Genomic DNA, 21,345 nt, shown 5'->3' with positions numbered 1-21,345 from the left:
AGATAATACATATTTATCTATCTATCTATCTATCTATATATATATATATATGTATATATATATATATATATAACTCTAAATGAATGACGTATCTTCTAATAGGGAAAGGTGCAAAGGTATTATCTAGGAGTGCAAGTGAACCATAATCAGGAGACAGACTTTATAGCATTCCTTCCTTGCTAAGGTTTTTTTAGATACTTTGTGCCAAACCTGCCAGCCAAAGAATGGTTATGCAAGGTGCCTATTGATTAAATAATTATAGAAAATCAATGTGCTTCCTCATTGTGTTTTATTATTAAAGCAGCTATAATTTCCCCAGATATTGCAAAAAGAAATAAAAAATAACAGCTGGTAGAGGAAAAATATCAGACTATGTATCAACAGACAAAGCAAAGCACAGAGCTGATGCAACTGAAATAATAATCACTTTCATTTTACCAGTATTTTACAGTTTACAAAGTGCTTTCCTTACAAATTTCCTAAGAAGGAAAGAGAGAGGTAAAATATTTTGAATCTCACTTACATATGAGAAGACAAGACTTGTCTACATTAGGAGCATAGCATGAGAAAATTTATAAAATTTTTGAGATACCATTGAGAGTGACCTGCCATTTTAAAAAAATGACATGCATTTTCAAGACAAAAACCTGGGTCACTTTCTCGGTGCCCTAAAGGTGTCTTCTAGGGTCTCTACAACTTCCTGACCATCACTCCATAAATTATATAACTAACACACTATGGCAGGACTCATATTGCTTTCTTGATCACAAAATGTCCAAAGATAGGACTAAATGGTAGATATTTCAATGCCTAATTCAGTAACAAAATAAAGAGTCCATGGATGAATTGAGAATAGAAAATGCTCTCCTACTTCTGGTCATAGTTTTCAATTCTCTTTATGAATTCATCAAATGTATAACGCTAAGAGATTAGTAGGATTATGAATTCTCATTGTTTTGATTGTTGGTGTTTCTTCAGATCTGAAAGGGTTTTGTTGTTCAGTCATGACAAACTTTTCATGATTCCATTTGAAGTTTTCTTAGCAAAGCTACTGGAATCATTTGCCATTTTCTTCTCCAGTTCATTTATCAGATGAAGCAAATGTGATTAATTGATTTGCCCAAGATCTCATAACTAGTTAATTTCTGAGGCCAGATTTGAAGTCAGGTTTGGCACTCTTTACACTATGCCATCTAGCTGCCTAACCTAAAAGGGTTAGGCATTAATAAATACTTTGGACTTCTCCAATGCTCCTTGCACATCACTAAGAACTTATTTTACAACCAGCATTTTTATTGCATCAGATAAAGTAGACAAAAGTGTTATAAATTTTGGCAGTAATAGTCACTCAGCTAACATATAGTTACACAGCAAACAAATTTTGGAACTGGAGCTTAAATCCCTGGTCTTTTGTTTTTAAAATACTGCTTTGTTTATATTTTCTATTTTTATATCCCTGATATTTCCTAATTTAGCCCTTCCTGTCCCAGGGAGTCATTGCTTTAAACAAACAAATAAACTAAATAAGATATGGAGAAACAGTTTGGCAAAACCAATGAACAATTAGAAAAGTATGATATTATATGAATTGTTTGATAACAATAGATCCCTATCTCTGTTGAGAAGACGCATAACTCCTCTTTGGAGTCCAGTTGTATCAATATAATTTCAGAGCATTCAGTTTCAATTTTCTAAGTTTTTTAAAAGAGCATTAACATTGCTAGTATTCATTTGGTCTATAGTTTTTCTTGTTGCATTTATTTTATTTTGCATCAGTTCACATGCCTTCTAATCATTCTTTGTCTCCATTCTATATTCCATCACTTTCATGTACCTGTACTTTTAAAAATTTTCCCCAATGGATAAAACTTGTGATCTTTGGATCTCATGTCTAATGATCTTTCTACTATGCTGGGCTTCCTGGTCAGAACACTAATATTGGAGTCAGGAGATTTAGATTTTAGTTGTGTTCTGCTAATAATCTGTCATATGATATCTTGGGTTAATCACTTAACTTAATGTCATATACTTCTAATTCTTCATCTCTAACCTGAAAAGATAAAACTTAATGCTCATTATGATTTTGAGGTAGGATTCTCTGATTATGTATATATATATATACATATATATAATTTATTCCATCATAAAATTATATATAGAACTTCCATAGTTTGGATAAATCTCAAACCTCATAGCTCTGATCATAGATATATAGCATTGGATAGAATACAGTGGGCATCTTATAAGAAAAAGATCGAGTCAAGAACTTAAGAGAGGATGATAAAAACTAAAGATTTTATTTTTTAAATGTCCTGGCCTATTTTAGTCTGTCATAGGGCAGTGATGACTGAGTGGTGTTCTTTGAAATCAGTCTGAGCAGACTTAATTCCTACTTTTGTATCTATTTCATAATGTGTCCTAGTTTAAATTACTTCATCCTTTTGGTCTCATTCTCCTTGTTGGTATCATGACTAATTTGAACTAGATGGTACCTAAGTTTTCTAGTTCTAATGTACTTATAAAATAGCTTACAATCCATGAGGCTTATTATTTACATTAATCAGACCCTGTTTATATCCAACCCATTTATTATTATTCTGACTTAATAAGCAAGACATGTTTCTACCAAATGTAATTTCAAATTCTAATTTTACTGCAAGGTAGAATAAATTGTCCTTATGTATGAACTCTTTCTTGGTAGATTATAAATTCTTTTAGAACTTTTTTTTCATTTCAGTGTTGTGCTACCTTGGGCAAGTCAAGACTCTAGGGTCTAGTAAAGTATCTTGTTTATTTTTTAATAAGGGGTGCAGGTGGGTTGAGGGAAGTATTTAGATCTATTACTTCATTTGTACAAGGAGCTCCCTTGACTTAAACAGATTAGGAACATCTGTAACTTGTAGTCTAAGAAAATTGAGGGAGGTCAAGGGGACAAGAGATAATCACTGGGGAAGAAGCAACAAAAGATCAAATAACTTGCTCATTCTCATACAATAGGAATCTGTCACAGACATTATAGGAATTCTTGTCTTCCTGACTCCTATCCTGGAATTCTACCTATTACAATCTACTACTAATATAGATGTTCTTAATAGCTGTATGGTAAATTGACTTGAGGTAGGTAATATGGTAGATAAAGAACAGAGCCTGCAATCTGTAAAACCTGAGTTCAAATATGACCTCAGGTACTTATTTGCTATGTGATCCTTATCAATTTAGAAATACTAATAAAAATAAAGCCCATAATTTTGGTTTTTTTAAGTGTCAAACATTTTTCAGTCCTTCAAAAAAACTTACATTTTTTTATTACTGTCACTTCAAAAAAACTCCAACAAATTAAAAAAACCTTGAAACTGTCATTCACTTATACAGCAACTACAATTACAGCAACTGTATTTGCAAGGACACCACACTGATATGATACCAACCTCCTTGATTCAGTGCCTTAGAGAATTTGGAAGTAATTTGGTGATGGTATTTCATCAATGCAACAATTTCCATTATCAGACTAATTTAGCAGTACATGTCTGCTGTCTAGGGCATGTGAGGACACTTGCTAAATCTCCATATATTCTCATAGTTGATATCATGGAGAAGAAATACCCACAAGAATCTTGAGAATCTAGAGGAGAATGAAATTATGGACATTTTGGCAGGAGCTGCTCATTCGGCAATAATTTGCAAGAGATCCAATCTATATTATAATTTTCTGTCCATCTGAATGAATTTCCAGAAACATTTTTAGCTATTTTGATGTGTACAGTGTCATTGGAAAGTCCATGAAATTACAGAGTGCTTGGCTGATTAAGAGAATTTTCTCCCACTATCCTCAATTTTTTTTTTCTATGAGACTATCTATACCTCAAAGAGGAGCTATAGAAACTTTCATGAATATTACAGGGTACTTATAGGTAGAATATGAGATTTGGAAGGGACCTGTAAAATCATTTAGTACAATAAGTTTCTTTAACAATGGAAGAAGGATTGAGATCATCAGATTGAGTTATTTGGTAACTGAATAAAGACTAGAACGCTGACTCCCAGCCCTAGGGTCATTTTCACTATTTCATGCCTCTACCTCCCCTTGACCTAAACCCATGCTTCTGGAAGTTGAAGGAGAAACAGAAAGGATAGTGGGGGAGTTTAGCAGCAAACACCTCCTATATTTTATAGGTGCTGACTTAGGTTATTCCTCAACTTTGAGCACTTTTCCTCACTTTGGAGAGGAAACATTAGCTATCATAAGAAGCAGTGCACTACATGTAAATATCTAGTATGTAAGCCTGGAGACAACAATCTAAATTCTTTGTGTTTTTTCAAAGCTGCAGAATTCTAGAGCAAATAGAAAAAAATGTATGACAATGTCCTCTCAGTTTTACAAACATAAAGTCGTAAGTTGATCAAGAAATTTGTTTTCCTAGTTAATCACTTGATATCACAAACAGACATCTCACAAATTTCTGCATTTAACTAACATCTGCATTTTATACATGTGAACATTTAACACATATCTGCTTACTAAGCCCTAGGTATCATCTTTGTCAATGTGTGGGCAGTATCTTGTAGTCTAGTAGAGACAATAATGGGAATAATAATAACTGCAATTCCAAACAGCATAAGTTCTAAATGAGAAGAGTGGAATAATGAATAGAGAGCTAATTCAAAGCCAGGAAGATCTGCATCCAAGTCATTCCTCTTTCCTATATTAACTGAATGATTGTAAGCAAATCATTTAACCTCTTAGTGCTCTAGGCAACTCTCTAAAACTAGAAAGTCCACACAGTAAAGATCATTTCCTCCCCTGAGAGCTCCTAACTATGAAAGCTGTGGTTCCAGTGCTTTCTCTAAAGCACTAAAAGAAGAACAAAGTTCCATAAGAATTGAGAATTGGGGAAATTTTTTAGAAGTCGGGGATCAAGGAAAGCTTTCTGAAAAAGGGTCATTCAAGTTGGCCCTTGAAAGCATGGATAGAATTTTGACAGATAAAACTTGGAGGGGAGCATGATTAAAGCCATGGTGGTAGAAAGGTGCAAGACCTTGAAGATGAATGATGAGGGGACTAACATGGCTAAAACATAGGACAAATAGAGAGGCATAGTAAGAGATTAGGCTGGAAAGGCAGAGCAAGTCTAGCAGAGTTTTGAAAGTCAAGCTCAAGACCTCAAATTTCATTCAGGAGACAATGGGAAATCACTAAAGTTTGTTAAAGCAAAGGAGAACTATGTCCAATTCATTGATAATGAAATAAAAGATAATTCAGAGTGAAGAGATTTTTTGCTATATCATATATCTTCTGAAAAGTAGAAAACTATATGCATGATTTAATAAATCAGGCTATTTATAGCATTTCAATTTGCAAAGCAGTTAACTTATAAATAGGAGAGGGATGCTGAGCCCCTGGCACTCTCATAGTGAAAGTTGAATTTTTGAAGCTGTGGTTAATAGGAAGTGATGGGGCTAGATTAAGCCATGGGGGCAGGGAGTAATAGGGAAAAAGAGAATTTAAAATTAAAATTAAAAGATTAATAATGAATAATCTTAATATTTGGAGTTGGAATTGGTGTAGAAAACAAAAGTCTAAAAGAAAGGTTATTATCTTCCTTAATTTCCTTAAGCAATTCTTAAATGATGATTATATCTCAGATAGCCAATTTAGACAAATGAGAACAGTTGAGTTTGAATGAAATCATAGTTAAGTACTGGACCATTGAAGGGGGCAGAAGCAAAAATGAAGAAAAGGATAGGAGAGGGAGGAAGGGTGGAAGGACCAGAGAAACAGACCATAAGTAGAGAAAGAAGTAGGTAATGAAACAGAAAGAGGGAAGAGTAGGCAGCAAAAAAAAAAATGGAAACATCTGGAAAAAGAGACAAGAAGACAGAAGAACAGAAAGAATATAATAAGAAAGACAGTCTACATGAAAGTCTGGTCTGGCATCATTTGGATGCTCAGCTGTCTCATCTTCTTTGCATAACCAGCCAGGGAAATAATTATATATTTGCTTCCTAGATCACTGACTTAGCTTGTCAACTAATTCCTCCCCTCCCCAAAAGATTATTAAGTGAGACAATCTGCCTTGTCTTTGTGAGACTTCCAGAAAGATACAAGGTGGGAATGAGACCTTTACTTATTACTATAGAGAATTGGGGAACAAATGTTTGGACCATTTTACCACTGATTTTTTCAAATCATTATTAGTATCCAGGGAGAAATGGCATCTGCAAATCATATCACCAAACCTCTAGGCAGAACTTCTAGGAGCAGTCAATGCCTACTACTCCCTGCTCTCTTTAGTCCGTCAATAAAGTATAGCCTATCTGTGGAATTTTAGGATATGATGTCTTTGGCAATAGTTACAGTTTGTTACAGTTTCAATTTTTCTATTTCTGTCTCCAACACTTAGCAGGGCACTAGGCAAATAGTAAGTAATTAATTAATATGGTTTCATTCATTCATTCATTCAAGGACTAGAGTTGGAAAGGATATTAGAGGCTACTAGAATAGCCCTGTCATTTCACAGTTAAGGAAGTTGGACCCCAAGGATATGAATTGACTTGTCCCAAGTTACAGTTCTATTTGGTTATAGAGATGGGACCATAATACAAGCTTGCAGATTCCCCATCTGGAATTTGTTGGTGACAGTCCCTTGAGCTAACAGCAAGAACACTGGGCTTTATATCAGGGAACAGATTGGTTTCAATCTTGCTTCTGAGTCTTATAAACTACGTCTTTGTGGTCAAATTTCTGAGCTTGTGCTTCCTTATCTATAAAATAAAAATAACAATATAAGTACCTACCTCCTGATGGGGTTTTTGGATTCAGAGATAATTTGCAGCAAGGCATCTGTAAATTTTAAATGATTAAATGAACATCAGCTATTATTGGTTAAAAACTAATTATAGCTGGGTTATAGTATTAATTTTCTTAACTGATCTTGTTGGCTATTTGACATGGGCTTTGAGATAGCAAAACTCTAATAATTTTCTTTGCATTTGTAACTTTTCTTTTTTTCATATCTTTTTTCCAATTACATGTTATGAAAATTTTCCAACCTTTATCCACTTGCATATTTATGTTATATATTTTTCTACCAGCCTTCCTTCAGCATCAGTCTAGGAAAAGATTTGTGTTTAACATGTTTACATATTAGTCATTTTGTGTATGAGGAATTAGGACTGGGGAAACGAAAGAAAACCATGGGATAGAAGGAAAAAACATAAAAGATGTTTTTTAAAAAGTGAACACAGTATCTATTCAGATTCGGGGAGGGGGATTGGTTTGTTTCTTTACTTTTGTTTTCCTCTGGATAAGAATGGCATTGTCCATAACAGGGCTTCCAGGATTGCCCTAGATGTCTGAACTGATTAAAGTTGCTGCAGGAGTTGATCTACTTACAATGTTGTTATTAATGTGTACAATGTTCTTTTGGTTTGGCTCTCTTCACTCTGCATCAGTTTGGGTAATTCCATATTTCTCTAAGGTCCTACCATTCATTTTTTTTATTTTTTTTTTTATTTTTAGATTTTCAAGGCAATGGGGTTAAGTGGCTTGCCCAAGGCCACACAGCTAGGTAATTAGAAAGTGTCTGAAATCAGATTTGAACCCAGGTACTCCTGACTCCAAGGCCAGTGCTCTATTCATTGCGCCACCTAGCTGCCCCCATTCATTGTTTCTTATAGAATGATAGTACTCCATAACATTCATATACCACAACTTGCTCAACCATTCCCCAATTGATGGGCTCAATTTCCAATTCTTTGCCACTACAAAAAGAGCTGCTATAAATATTTTTGAACATGTGATGCTTCCCCCATTTTTAAAAAATCTTTTGGGTATAAGTCTAGTATGATATTGCTGGATCAAAGGGTATGATCATTTTTATTGTTTATTGAGGTATAGTTCCATATTGCTCTCCAGAATGGGTAGGTCAGTTCACAACTCCACCAATAGTACATTAATGTTCCAATCTTCCCACAATTTCTCCAACATTTATCATTTCCCTTTTAGTCATCTTAGCCAATCTGATAGATGTGAGGTAGTACCACAAAATTGCAAGACCCTAATAATAATAATATTCTATGAGACAGAGGCTCATATAATATCATACCCATTTTACAAATGAATAAATTGAGACTCAGAAAGGTTAAGTTCTTTGATCAGTCACACAGATACAGTTTTAAGGAATTTGAAAAGCAATTCTTCCCAATTCATTTCTAATACTCTATTCAATGTCTCCCATCTGTGAAAAGCTCATAATGTAGACAACTAATAGCATTCAGTATTAGAAAAAAGGAAATATTGATGGAAAAGTCGATTTCATAAAGAGAGTCAATGGCCCAGAGAAAGGTACTATGGAGAAAAAGGGGCTTTATTTGGCTGTTCTGTTCAACTCCTAATCCCTTTTCCAGATTCTTCCCACTGAGCACTTTTGCTGTTGCTATTGTAAAGGTCTCAAAGACAGGATTTTTTTACATAGGACATTTTCTTTTTAATATTTACATTGATATCTTCAGTTTTTATCTCATTTTCAAATGTGAATATGTCCCCCTCCTCTCTCTTACTTTGAGATCCCTCTCCTATTACAAAGACTTACATGAGAGGGTAAAAAGTTCAGCTTTTTTAGTTCAGCTCAGCAAAGCAAATCAACCTATCATCTAAGACTGACCATATATGCAATGTTCTGCACACACATCTTCCATCTCTTCAAAGAAAGGAAATAGGTGCATTTTCTCATTTTTTTCAGGGACAGATTTGTAATGTCGAATTTGCTTTCTTTCCATTTATTTCATTATGTCCATTGTGTATGCGCTAGTTTCTTGGTTCTGTTTACATGACTTTGCAACATTTCCATGTTATTCTATACTCATCATATTTATCATTTATTATGGGTTCCACTACATTTAGGTACCATCATTTGCTTAGTTATTTCCATAACATATGACTATTTTTCTATTTTTATGAGAAAGTATGGCTTTTGTAGCATATAAACTTTGAGGGATGTATCTAGCAATGAATCAAAGGATATGAAAATTGTAATGAAAATTGTAAACTATCAATAAATGCTTGTTGGGTTGAATGAACCAGAGACTAATTGGGGGAAATGACTGATGCTCTTAGAACAATTTGAAAACAACTGATGTCCACACATGATTAAATGTTCATGTTTATAGCATAGACAAAAAACATTGTAAGGGAGGGAAGGGAAGGGAAAGATCAATATCAGTTGGAAGCAACCAGGAAAAGCTCCTTAGTTAAGTACAAGATTTGAACCAAGATTTGAGGGGGCAAATGGAAGCAAATATGGGGAATTCTAATCAAGGTATAGCATGAACAAAGATAAGGAGCTAGAAATAAACAATGCATTTGGGGATTATTAGGACCATGACCTGGTTTGGGCAAGGAGTGTGGTACCAGGAAAAGAGTCCTGGATTTAGCAATTAAGAACTTAAGGTCAAATTCTGCCACTGCAAGATTATCTGTGTGATCTTGGGTAAGTTTTTAACCTCTAGTTCTCAGATGATTCATCAGTAGAATAAGGGGATTGACCTAAATGTCTTCTAAGGTTCATTCCAGCTTTAAACCCATGACAATATTTATGTTTCTATGACTTTCTAGTCTTATTTTAAGAACTTAGATTCTAATTTAAATTTAAAGAAAAATTCAGAGGATTATAATGAAAATCAAGTATATTTAAGTAAATGTGTAGTTTCCCCATAAAAGTTCACAGATGACTGGAAAATATATCCATAGATTCTAAATGGGATTAAAGCAACAACAGGTTAAAACCCTTGGACTAGATGGATGACAACTGTGATGATGTTGCTTTTCATTCTCTATACTTGAAGAAGACCAATGACTTTATAAGGCTGAGGTCAAGGTACAGTGTCTTTGTGACTGATCAGTCCAATATGAGTTTCGAAGGTTCTGCTATAGATCAGTCGCAAATAGTCCTTTTGAACATTTATCATAAAGCAGCATGCAAAAGTCAAGATTAATCAGTAGGAGTTAAGGCATAGTTGGTATGTAAATAGGTATGGAAATTTTTATTATGCTAGGCAGAATTACATGTGTGTATAGAGAAATATATGTACATGGACATGTGTATGTGTGTTTAAATGAAAACTGAATCTTATATAAGGTTGCAAAAATTATTTTTATAAAAATACACTTGGATTTTTGCATATCTTTGTAAAATCACATACTAAATATGAACATGATCTCTAGTTAATAGTTTCTTGTACAAAACCATATGGGAGACAGGGTACTAAATACATTCAATCCCTAATAAATCATAATCACACTGCCTAGAAAAGACAACAAACTCAAAAAGTGAATTGTAATTATGGGCCTGTGTGCTGGGAACATAGATTGAAACCTGGAGACAGCCCACATATCAGGAGATTGAATACACACAGGTGTAGAGATATGATGGGACAATTTCTTTTTTGAAATTTAACTCTGCGTTATTCATAAATCAGTCTTTACACTTTCCATTTAGCCCAGAATTGGCAGCAAGTATTACATTTTCAAGTGTCTGGCATCTCTCTTGATCAAAACATCTGGGGAGGAGTGGATGATATGCAGCAGAACAGATTTTCAGGCCAAAAGCCTTGGCCAAGTAGGATCAGTTGCCTATTATCAATCATTCACAGTTTGCCAAGTTGAGGTTCCAGCTTTCCAGGGACAGCAACTCATCAGCCCTGAAAATGAAGACTAAGTTAATAAAGATAATATTCTCTTAATAATATGCTATCCACAATTTCATATAAGAACATATACATTTCCAGTTATTTGATTAGATGTAAGAGCACTTTAATATCTGAGAAAAAGCAACTCTGGAATTACTGGGAGATGATGACAATAGTAAGACTAAAAAAAGACTCAGGTTAGAAAGAACTACCATTTCCTGCCCAACAAAGAAATACTTAACTGCTTGCAATTTTGCTTCTGATTGCATACTTCCAATAATGGGGAGTTGGCTATCTAATCTAAAAATCTATTATAGTTTAGATAGTTCTTGTTGTTAGAAAGTTATTTATTAAATATCATTAGAGTTGAGAGGAATTGCATGAAATGTGAACAAAGGGAGAATTAAAGTTCCATCTCTACTACCTCCTCTCTACCACCTAGCTACCATCATCCCTTTTCTCTGCAGCTTCTTTCTGTAAATCTAGTACTAGATCATCATTGAGTTGATAGCCAAGCCAGTATCTCCAGACTTGCATAGCAGCTTTCATGGTTTTTTATAATGCCTCTTTTATTCCAAATTTTAAAAACATATATGATACAAGTTGATGTTGCAGGTTTACTGTTAAAGAAGACGTTCAAAATAGTTAAAATCCCAGGATCCTATCCACTGAACCACCTAGCAGACAAAAATATATCCTTTAGGTTAGGCTATAGGAAACACCAAGGCTACAGACAGATTCAGAATTTTGCTGTGAAGAGATGATAGCCTTGCAGAATTCGAAAGGAAGAGGAAAATGGAGCAAAGATGAAACCTTGGAGAACACTCAGATTAAGAAATTATTTTTAAAAGGAAAGTTGGTTCTTGTCCTTCGTTATGAAAAATTAAAATGACATCATCACGTTTGAGACAAATTGCAGTGTATCCAACTGTGGTTGATGAGACCTATAAGAGCTTGGAAAGCTCTACAGGTTGGGCACAAATAGACCATGTACTCTAAACTTACAGATGTCATGTTTCCTTTGAGTTGTTTCAATTCTGCCTTCCTCATAGAGAATTCTTCACTGATGAGGGCATGGCATGCTGGATGGTCCTATGCCACTGTCTCCCATACTGTACAATCAATTCTAAAGTTTTTCCATGAGACCTTCAGGAAGTAATGGTATCATTTCTTCTGACCCCCTTGAGGGTGCTTGCCCTGTGTGAGTTCTCCATATAAGTTTTTTTGGCAAGCATACCTCTGACATTCTAACAATGTATCCAGTCCATTATAATTGCATTCTGCAGTAACGTTGGAATGCTAAGCAGTTTAGCTCAAGAAAGAACCTCAGTGTCTGGTATCTTCTCCTACCAGGTGATCTTCAGAATCTTCCTAAGACAATTTAAATAGAAGCAATTCAGTTTCCTGACATGGCACTGGTAGACTGTCTAGAATTTGCAGGTATATAGCAATGAGGTCAACATATTAATGGCTCTATAGACCTTCAGTTTGGTAGTCAGTCTAATAACTCTTCTCTCCCCCAATACCTCTTTCTTTCAGAGCCTCCCAAATACTGAACCTGCTCTGTCAATGCAAGTGTCAACCTCACTGTCAATATGTACCTCCTTGGAAAGGATACGGCCAAGGTAAGTGAACTTGTCCACAGTACTCAAAACTTCTCCATTTGCATAACTCAATAGTACCACATAGAGATGGTGTGGTGCTGACTGATAGAGTGCCTGTATTTTCTTGGTGTTAATTGCTAAACCAAAATTAGCATAAGCAGCAGAGAATCAAAGCATTCTTTTTTACATCTCAGCTTCAGAGGCTGCATTGAGTGCACAATCATCTGCAAATGGAAGATCATACACCAACATTCCTCCATTTTTGTCTTGACTTGTAGACTTTTCAAGTTGAAGAATTTGCCATCTGTACAGTAGCTGCCTTTGAGGCTATGTTCGTTCTCATTGAAGACATTTGATAACATGGCTGAAAACATCATGCTAAAAAGTATGGGAGCAAGGACACATACTTGTTTTACTCCATTGGTGACTGGGAAATCTTGAGAATATAGTGCACTATCCAGAACCCGGGCATGCATGCCATCATGAAATTGACATACAAATCTAATGAACTTCTCTTGGCATCCAAATTTTGACATAATATTCCATAAACCTTTGAGACTGATGGTATCAATGGCCTTGGTCAGATCTCCAAATGTGATTATACAGACCTCTCTTTTGTTCCTGGAGTTGTTGGACAGCAAACACCATATTAACTGTTCCTCGACTCTTCCTGAAACCACACTGGCTCTCAGGGAGGTGACCATCTTCCAGGTTAAGGATCAGCCTATTGAGACTGACTCTGGCAAGAATCTTACTAGCCTGACTAAAAAAGAAATATCCCTGTGATTGTCATAGGACAATCTATTCCCTTTACCTTTATAGAGATGGATGATGGAGGCCTCCTTGAATTCTTAGCCATAAAACCTGGAAAATTTAAATCAGGTTTTGGATGAGCACTAGACTCCCACCTTGTAGATCTCAGCTGCACTAGAATCAGTACCATGTGCTTTGCCACTTGAAAGGTGCCTAATTGCATTCAAAATCCCTTCTTCAGTTGGAACTTCAGCTAGGGATTGATTGACTTCAACTTGATGTAAATGGTCAATGACTTTTGTGTTGATTGATGAATCCTATGGAAGTATTCAGCCCATCTCTCTAGGATCATGTCCCTATTAATCAATGTGGATCCATCAGCACTGAGTAGTTGAGATGTACCATATGTCTTTGGCCTTCAGGACATCATAAAAACATTTCAGTTTATTACTATCTGCATAAAGTTGTATTTCATCTGCCTTCTTACTGAGCCAAGAATCCTGCATCTCTCTAAGTTTGGCTTGGACTTTACTTTTAATGGGTTTTTTTGCAAGGCAATGGGGTTAAGTGGCTTGCCCAAGGCCACACAGCTAGGTAATTAGAAAGTGTCTGAGGTCGGATTTGAACTGAGGTACTGCTGACTCCAGGGCTGGTGCTCTATCCACTGCCTCTGGACTTTACTTTTGATAGAATTTAATACTGCATTCTTAAAAAATGGATGAACCATCCTGCTGGTGAAGCCTGTGGAGTTCTCATTTTTTCATTTAGTAGCTACTGTATTTCCCCATCATTTTCATCAAGCCAGTCTTGATGTTTGTGAGTGTTCTAGCTCAGATGAGTAAATACAGTGCTGTATAACAAATGTCTGAAAGCTGCCCACTCCTTTTCTGCTCCATTGTTGTCAGCTGTGTGTTGGATCAGTTTTCCCTCCAAATTAGCAACAAACTGTTCCGGCTCAGAGAGACACTCTAATCTCTTGACATTAATTCTTATAGTATTCATTTTGTCTTGGGTTTGCCTCTTTGGTTGAATATAAATATTTAGCTTAAAGAGGATGAGTCTGTGATCAATCTAACTCTCTGCACCACATATTCATTCCCGTTGTCTCTCTCATATCCTGTCTGTTTTTTCTTACAATCACATAGTCTAATACATGCCAATGTTTGCTATGAGGGTACACCCAGAAAGTTTTATTGTATTTAGGTAAATGGATTATAGTGTTTGTGATTCGGTAATGAGATTCACAAGTCTTCAATGGTAGGTGACTATTGCTATTGCTGTTTCCAATTTTATTCCTCCCAGGGACTCCCTGCCATATCTGGTAATCTGAAAATATTTTTCTATGCAAATATAAAATTTAATTTGCTATCAAAAAGTTGTGACTACTTGTAATCTCTGAGCAAATTCATAGAGAATCATAAAATGTCAAAGATAAATGCAACAGAGAGATTATCTCATCTGACCTCTTTCTTGGATTATTTCCAAAAGTAAGTCAGATTTCACTGATACCCTTTTTCTCCCAACACATTTATTCCGATACCAATGTTTTGGTATGATGGGGCAAGCCATCAGTGTTTCAGATGATAATTCTGAATGAGAAGTTTTGTCTTGTCACAGGACCCTTTGTATGATATAAGAAGCATTAATTTAAATGGCTATTCTGAGAAGAAAATATTTGAGCCAACCTGTAAAAATGCTTTTTTTTTTTCATCTAAGGGATTCACAAAATTTATGTGAAATAGATGAGTCACAAATTTCAACCCAGTTCCATGGTTTTCAGATCAAGAGTAAAATACTTAAATTCAGGTTGTGACTACCCCAAAAATGATTTTCCATAAATAATCTTTTCTTTTGAGTTTCTTTTCATATGAATGCTTCCTTTAAAGTTCCACTGAATGATGATTCAATTTCATTTGAAGTTCAGTCTAGTATATAAAATGGGGGATCAATATTTGATAAACAAAGCTTTAAATTCTAACATTACTCCCCACCAATAATCAATCTTGGTGAAGTCATTCCACTTTGTGGTAACTGAGTTCCATCAGCTGAAAAGCATTAATAATGAAAACTACTTATGTTCTACAAACTGCAGACAGATATTTTGAGAATTAAAAGTTGGCAGTATGTTGCTTGGGTGTCAGATAATGCAGGTTATTATTTAAACTTTATTTCAAATTAGTTCTCTCTTTATACAATTCAGTTCTGACATATGAAAGAACAATTCTGAGTGTGTGTATATCTAGATAGATATATGATTGGTAGATAGATAGATAGATATATGTGTGTATTATCCAAAGGAAGGTTTTCAAAGTGTTGGGTAGATCTTCTTTGGGGATGTGGGAGAAGGGCCTGAATTACAGTGGAAAAAATGATATGGTAAGTTATGATCTGTATGAGAGAAGGAAGAACCATATCAATTCATAAGAATACAAAGAGATACAATTATATTGAAGTAAAGGTGTAATTTTCTCACATCCATGTTCATAGTCCCCCTGAATTTTCTCTATAGACTTGGGGCAGGAGTCTATGGACCCCAGTTTTAGGGCTCCTGAATTAGAACCATTGATGTAAATAGAAAAGGAAGCAATAAGTAACATATCACTCAAATGCTAGCTCTCTGTAACCTTCTGTAAGAGAGCAGCATGTCTTAGTCAACTGACCTCCCGATTTGTTCATTAACTCAGTCATTCTTCACCTAGACCCCCAGCAAAGGGAACGTTAGACTCTCAGATAAAAGTTGTTTTCATTACTACTTATTGAACTATAACTGTCCAAATGATATCAGAAAATAGCACTGAATTAGTAATTGTAATTCTCCAAAGAATAAAGTCAAGATAGTGTCTCCCCTTTATTAGAATATAATATCCCCAAAATATTGGTGGTTTAAGTTATTGAAGATTAAAGTGTGTTGATTTTTAAAAATATTTTATGTGTGTATTTTTGTGTATGTATACATGTATTTATATGTATATGTGTTTATATACACATGTATATAATGTATTATACTGAGTGAGAAATGGAAACAAATTTAGAGTGAGAGAGAGAGAACTGGAAAAAATCCTAGTGATTATCTAGTCCACCCCTATATATATATATATATATATATATATATATATAGGGGTGGACTAGATAGATAGATAGATAGATAGATAGATAGATAGATGATTAGACAGAATCTTGAAAAGTTCAAGAAAGAATTGAGAATAAAACTCATTCTCTTGAATTACAATACAGTTCTCCTTCTACTAAATGACAATGAATTTTTCCCCCAAGGATCCTTCAGACTTTGATCTTAAACTAGCTGTTGGGTGGAAAGGGAAAAACTGGCATTCTGAAGTCTGAACTACATGTGAAAATAGAACAACAATCCTGTAACACTTGGTATATATCGAGATGTGAGTTTCCTGATTTGTTGTGGTTATCCGTTCTATATACTGAGTGAAGAATCATTGGATACAGTTCACTAGAACAAAGATAGAGCATTTTTAAGCCATTTTAAAATGATCCCTTTTCCAGAGGAAAAAAAATGAGCAATGAAGATTCAAAATATGAAACTACATAAATATAAAAACAGAGATTAGGGAATAAGATAAAGAGAATTAGGAAATAGGAAAATGATGGGGGGTTTCTTATAGGTATACAATATGTGTGTCTTTAAGGGATTGAAATATTTGAGTCATCTCATTAAAAAAATAATATCCCTATTAAGTAGATAAAAAACAATATTATGAATTCCACTTTTGTAGAAAAGGGAATAATCACAATACTTCTGTATGTTTACAAAGCTTTTACATATAGTATCTCAGTCACAACAAACTCATAAAGTAGGCAGAAATGGTATTATTATTATTCCTATTTTTAAGATGTATCAGGGACCCAAGATACAGAGAATATGCCTATACTTTGTGATGAGAAGTCCCTGGAGAACTAGAACATCCCTGCAACCCCTGCCTTGGAGACCTGATGTTCTAATTGATGAGGACTTCATTTGATTGACTATGACAGGTCAGAGTGATGCTATTCATGCTTCACTACACTTTCTGGATGTATCACTAGCTACCTTACTACTACTACTGCCCTTCTTTCAAATCACTCCATTCAGATTTGGTTACATAATAAAATAAATACTGTGATTGCTACTTTAAAGTCTATGTCAAACTTTTACCCCATCATTGTAACTTTCAAAACCAAATTACCACTCCTTGACCAATAGTCCACACATTAGAAGAAATGGTAAAGCTTTGACAAAATAAGTCCTTCATTAATGTTTTTTTTCATTTATTCATTCATTTACGTAGATATTCAATAACACAATTAGGATTTTAACTTATTTTCTGAATTAAATGTCATCCATTGATTTATTGGTAGAAGTAAGAATGATATAAGCAGGCAAGTGGCACAGTAAAAAGAGATCTGGACCTGAAGTCAGAATAGACTCATCTTTCTGAGTTCAAATTTAACCTTAGACACTTACTAGCTACATGACCCTGGGCAAGTCACTTAACCCTATTTGCCTCAAGTTCCTCATCGTTAAAATGAACTGGAGAAAAATATGGCAAACCAACCTAGTATCATTTCCAAGAAAACTCCAAATGTCACAAAACTACCAAAAATGACTGAACAATAGGGAAATATTGCTTATCAATAAACAAATATTATTTGAAGGAAAGATGGATAATTTTCAATTCAACCAATATTTATTGTTTATCATGTTCCACATGTTGTGTTAGTTGCTGGGGATGCAAAGTAAAAAACAGAGCAGTCCCTGCCCTCAGGCAGCTTACATGATACTGGACATGGAGAGATGTGAGCAGAAAGTAATACAAAGTAACTTCAAGTGATTAGAAAAGGAAATGTTATGTAAAGGAAATAGTTAATAGGATAATTTGACCAGAAAGGTGGCTGGAAACAAGATTAAGTATCTAAATATCAGATTGAAAAGTTTGTATTTTATTTCAGAGGCAATAGTAAGACATTGAAGATTTTTTAGAGCGGGGAGGCAACCCAGTCAGATTATTGTTTTAGAAATATCATATTAATAGTAGTATGGAAGATAAATTAAGGAGAAAAGAAATAAAATAAAAAAATTGGAGGAGCAGATCAAAAATATCAAGGAAATTAGTGAAAAAAAAAATGCAAAGGAAGGTGACCTAGCTGTGCCAGATCTAAAACTATATTAAGAAGCAGCAGTTATTGAAACTTGTTTGATACTAGCTATGAAACAGAGTGGACAAGTACAATAAGATTAATAGAAAAGAAGCAGTAGTCAATGGCTATAATAATTGATAAACCCAATGACTCCAGTTTCTGTACCTAAGCACTCACTATTTTTTTTAGGTTTTTTTTGCAAGGCAAATGGGGTTAAGTGGCTTGCCCAAGGCCACACAGCTAGGTAATTATTAAGTGTCTGAGACTGTATTTGAACCCAGGTACTCTTGACTCCAGGGCCAGTGCTTTATCCACTATGGCACCTAGCCACCCCAGCACTCATTATTTTACAAAAACTGCTTGGAAAACTGGAAATAGTATGGCAAAAGTTAGGCAAAGATTAACATCTTACATCCTACAGCAAGAAAAGGTTGACATGGATACAGGATATATATATATATATATATATATATATATATATACATACATATATGTATATATACATACATATATGTATATATATATAATTAGACAATTAATAAGACAATTAGAAGAACAAGGATTAGTCTATCTGTTGAATCTATGCAGAGGGTAAGAGTTTATGACAAAACAAGAGCTAGAGAACATTATAAATTACAAAAATGGATAATTTCAACTACATTAAATTGTAAAATCTTTGCATAAATAAAGATTATAAGGAGCAAAGAAACTTAAAAAGCAATTTTCACAGTCAGTTTTTCTGATAAAGGACTCAATTCTAAAATATATAAAGAATTTAGTCCACTATGTAAGAATACAAGTCATTTTCCACTTGATAAATGGCTAAATGATATGAACAGACAATTTTCAGATGAAAAGATTAAAGTTATCTATAATCATTTGAAAAATACTTTAAATCATTGATTAAAGAAATGCATATTCAGACAACTCTGAGATGTCACCTCATGCCTATGATTGGCTAAAATGACAAAAAAGGAAAATGATCAATGTTGGAGAGAATTTAGGATAACTGGGACACTAATGCACTGTTGGTAAAGTTGTGAACTGATCCAACTATTCTGGAGAACAATTTGGGACTCTATCCAACAAAACTGTGCATACCCTTTGATCCAGCAATACCACTATAAGTGCTATATCCCAAAGAGGTCATCAAAAAGAGGAAAAGATCCACATGTGCAAAAATAGTTACAGTAACTTTTTGTCGATTGGAAATTGAGGGGATTCCCATCAATTGGGGAATGGCTGTAAAAGTTAATGTGATGAAGTGTTATTATTCCATAAGAAATCACGGATGACTTCAAAAAATCCTGGAAAGACTTTGTATGAGTTGATTGAATTAAAAATAACTAGGAGAACACTGCATATGTTAACAGCAACACTGTGAGATGATCAGCTATGATGGATGGAACTCCTCTTGGCAGTTCAGTGATCAAGGACAGATCAAGAGACCTCTTAAGGAAAATGCCATCCACATCCAGAGGAAAAAAATATGGATTCTGAATGCAGAACAAAACGTATGACCTTCACTTTTTAAGATTCTATGTTTCTTTTCTTTCTTTCTCATGGTTTCCCCCTCAGTTCTATTTTTTCTTTTACAATATGACTAATATTGAAATATGTGAAGCATGACTGTACATGTACAACCTATGTCAGATTGTTCACTGTCATGGGAAAGATGGAAGGAAGGGAGAGTGATAAAAAATGTAAAACTCAAAAACTTGCAAAAAGATGAATGCTGAAAACTATCTTTGAATGTAATTGGGGAAAAAATTTAAAAAGAAATTACAAGAAAAAATCAAAAAGATCAATTAGTAGGGTATTACAGTAGTTCATGCAAGCGATAAGTGTCTGAGTTAGGATAGAGGTTTTGGAGGCTTAATTGAAAGAAGTGGATGGCAATGAGAGAATAAAAACTGAAAAAACTGGTGAGAAAGAGGGGGGCAATGTGTTTGCAAATCTGGTAAGCAAAGAACAAAAAAGAAAGGAGTAGGAAAAATGCTGGGTGGAAAGTAGGGAAAACAGTTACAAAGAACAAGAAATGCCAAAAATCAGTCAATCAATCAATCAATCAACAATAGTAGTCATCATCATCATCATCAAAGCCCTTCTTAATTTAGCACTTTTTATCTCTCCAGTCTTTTTACACCTTACTTACCTCTATGTGATCCAGTGACACTGGTTTCCTTGCTTTTCCTCAAACATGATCCTTGATCTCTCAACTTCACAGTCTCTTTACCCAAGGAATAAGGAAAAGAAAAATAAGACCTGCCTACTCCTCTGTGGAGGTGAGGATCAAATGAGATAATGAATGAGAAAATGATACCATAAGCCGATTGCAGACATTTACTAAGTATATGACCTGAGTTAAGCTGTGACTGTTTCAGTTTCCTCATCCATAAAATAGAGATAACTGCCTGCTTCAAAGGTTGTTGTGAGAATAGAATGAGATGATACTTGTAAAGCACTTAGGGAAATGTTAGAGTTCTATGTAAAGTTAACTATTATTATTATCAGTATTATTTTCAAGATTATTTCCTTCCCCAAATAGCATCATGGGAAGTCATTTCTAGTTGAGAATATTTCTTCTGTATGTCTCAGGATTGAATTTTTTTTAAAATGAAGAATGTACATTTCCTGGACCTTCTTCATTTCCATACCTGCAGAATCCCTTTAGTCTCTCCTGATCCAAATGACCTAAATCTAGTTGATATTCAGGTGCTAATGCAAAGCATGTATTTCAAGTTAGTCTCTGTCCTCCATGAATATTATGGAGGAATTTGTTCTTTAGTTTTGATATTTATTCTTATTCAAGGTTTCTGAGCCCTATTAGTAAAGGGCATGTGTTAATAAATTTAATTAACTAATTAAATAAATAATAGAAACCAAATCTTTCCCTGTTTGGACCAGATTGAACACCATTTACAATTTTCATCATGATTCATATTAATAAGGAGAGTTATACATTTTGACTGACTGACTTCATGGCACCATAAACACTATTTGCTAGTTTGAAATTAGGTGACTTGGATTGTACCCAGATTTGCTATACACTAACTATAGGACCTTGGACAAGTCAACAAGCCCTTCTTGGCCTTGTTGCATTTGTAAGTTGAGGAATCGGATGGTATCTAAGTAAATTTTCAGCTCTCAAACT

At 34.5% G+C, this 21,345-nt stretch overlaps 1 protein-coding gene across 2 annotated transcripts in view; it reads left to right on the top strand.

The window, feature by feature from the left end:
- Positions 1 to 21,345, top strand: part of MINAR1 (membrane integral NOTCH2 associated receptor 1) — a 78,128-nt gene that overhangs the window by 9,140 nt on the left and 47,643 nt on the right. For both annotated transcript variants that reach the window (XM_074234031.1, XM_074234027.1), the window contains exon 2: positions 12,226 to 12,311. The gene's annotated coding sequence lies outside the window, so the exon portion shown is untranslated. The remainder of the gene's footprint in view (positions 1 to 12,225; positions 12,312 to 21,345) is intronic.

This window comes from Macrotis lagotis, chromosome 4, assembly GCF_037893015.1.
Source record: "Macrotis lagotis isolate mMagLag1 chromosome 4, bilby.v1.9.chrom.fasta, whole genome shotgun sequence".
Classification (NCBI taxonomy): Eukaryota; Metazoa; Chordata; class Mammalia; order Peramelemorphia; family Peramelidae; genus Macrotis; species Macrotis lagotis.
The sequence above is the reverse complement of the archived record's forward strand: the minus strand, read 5'-3'. Positions and strand labels throughout refer to the sequence as shown.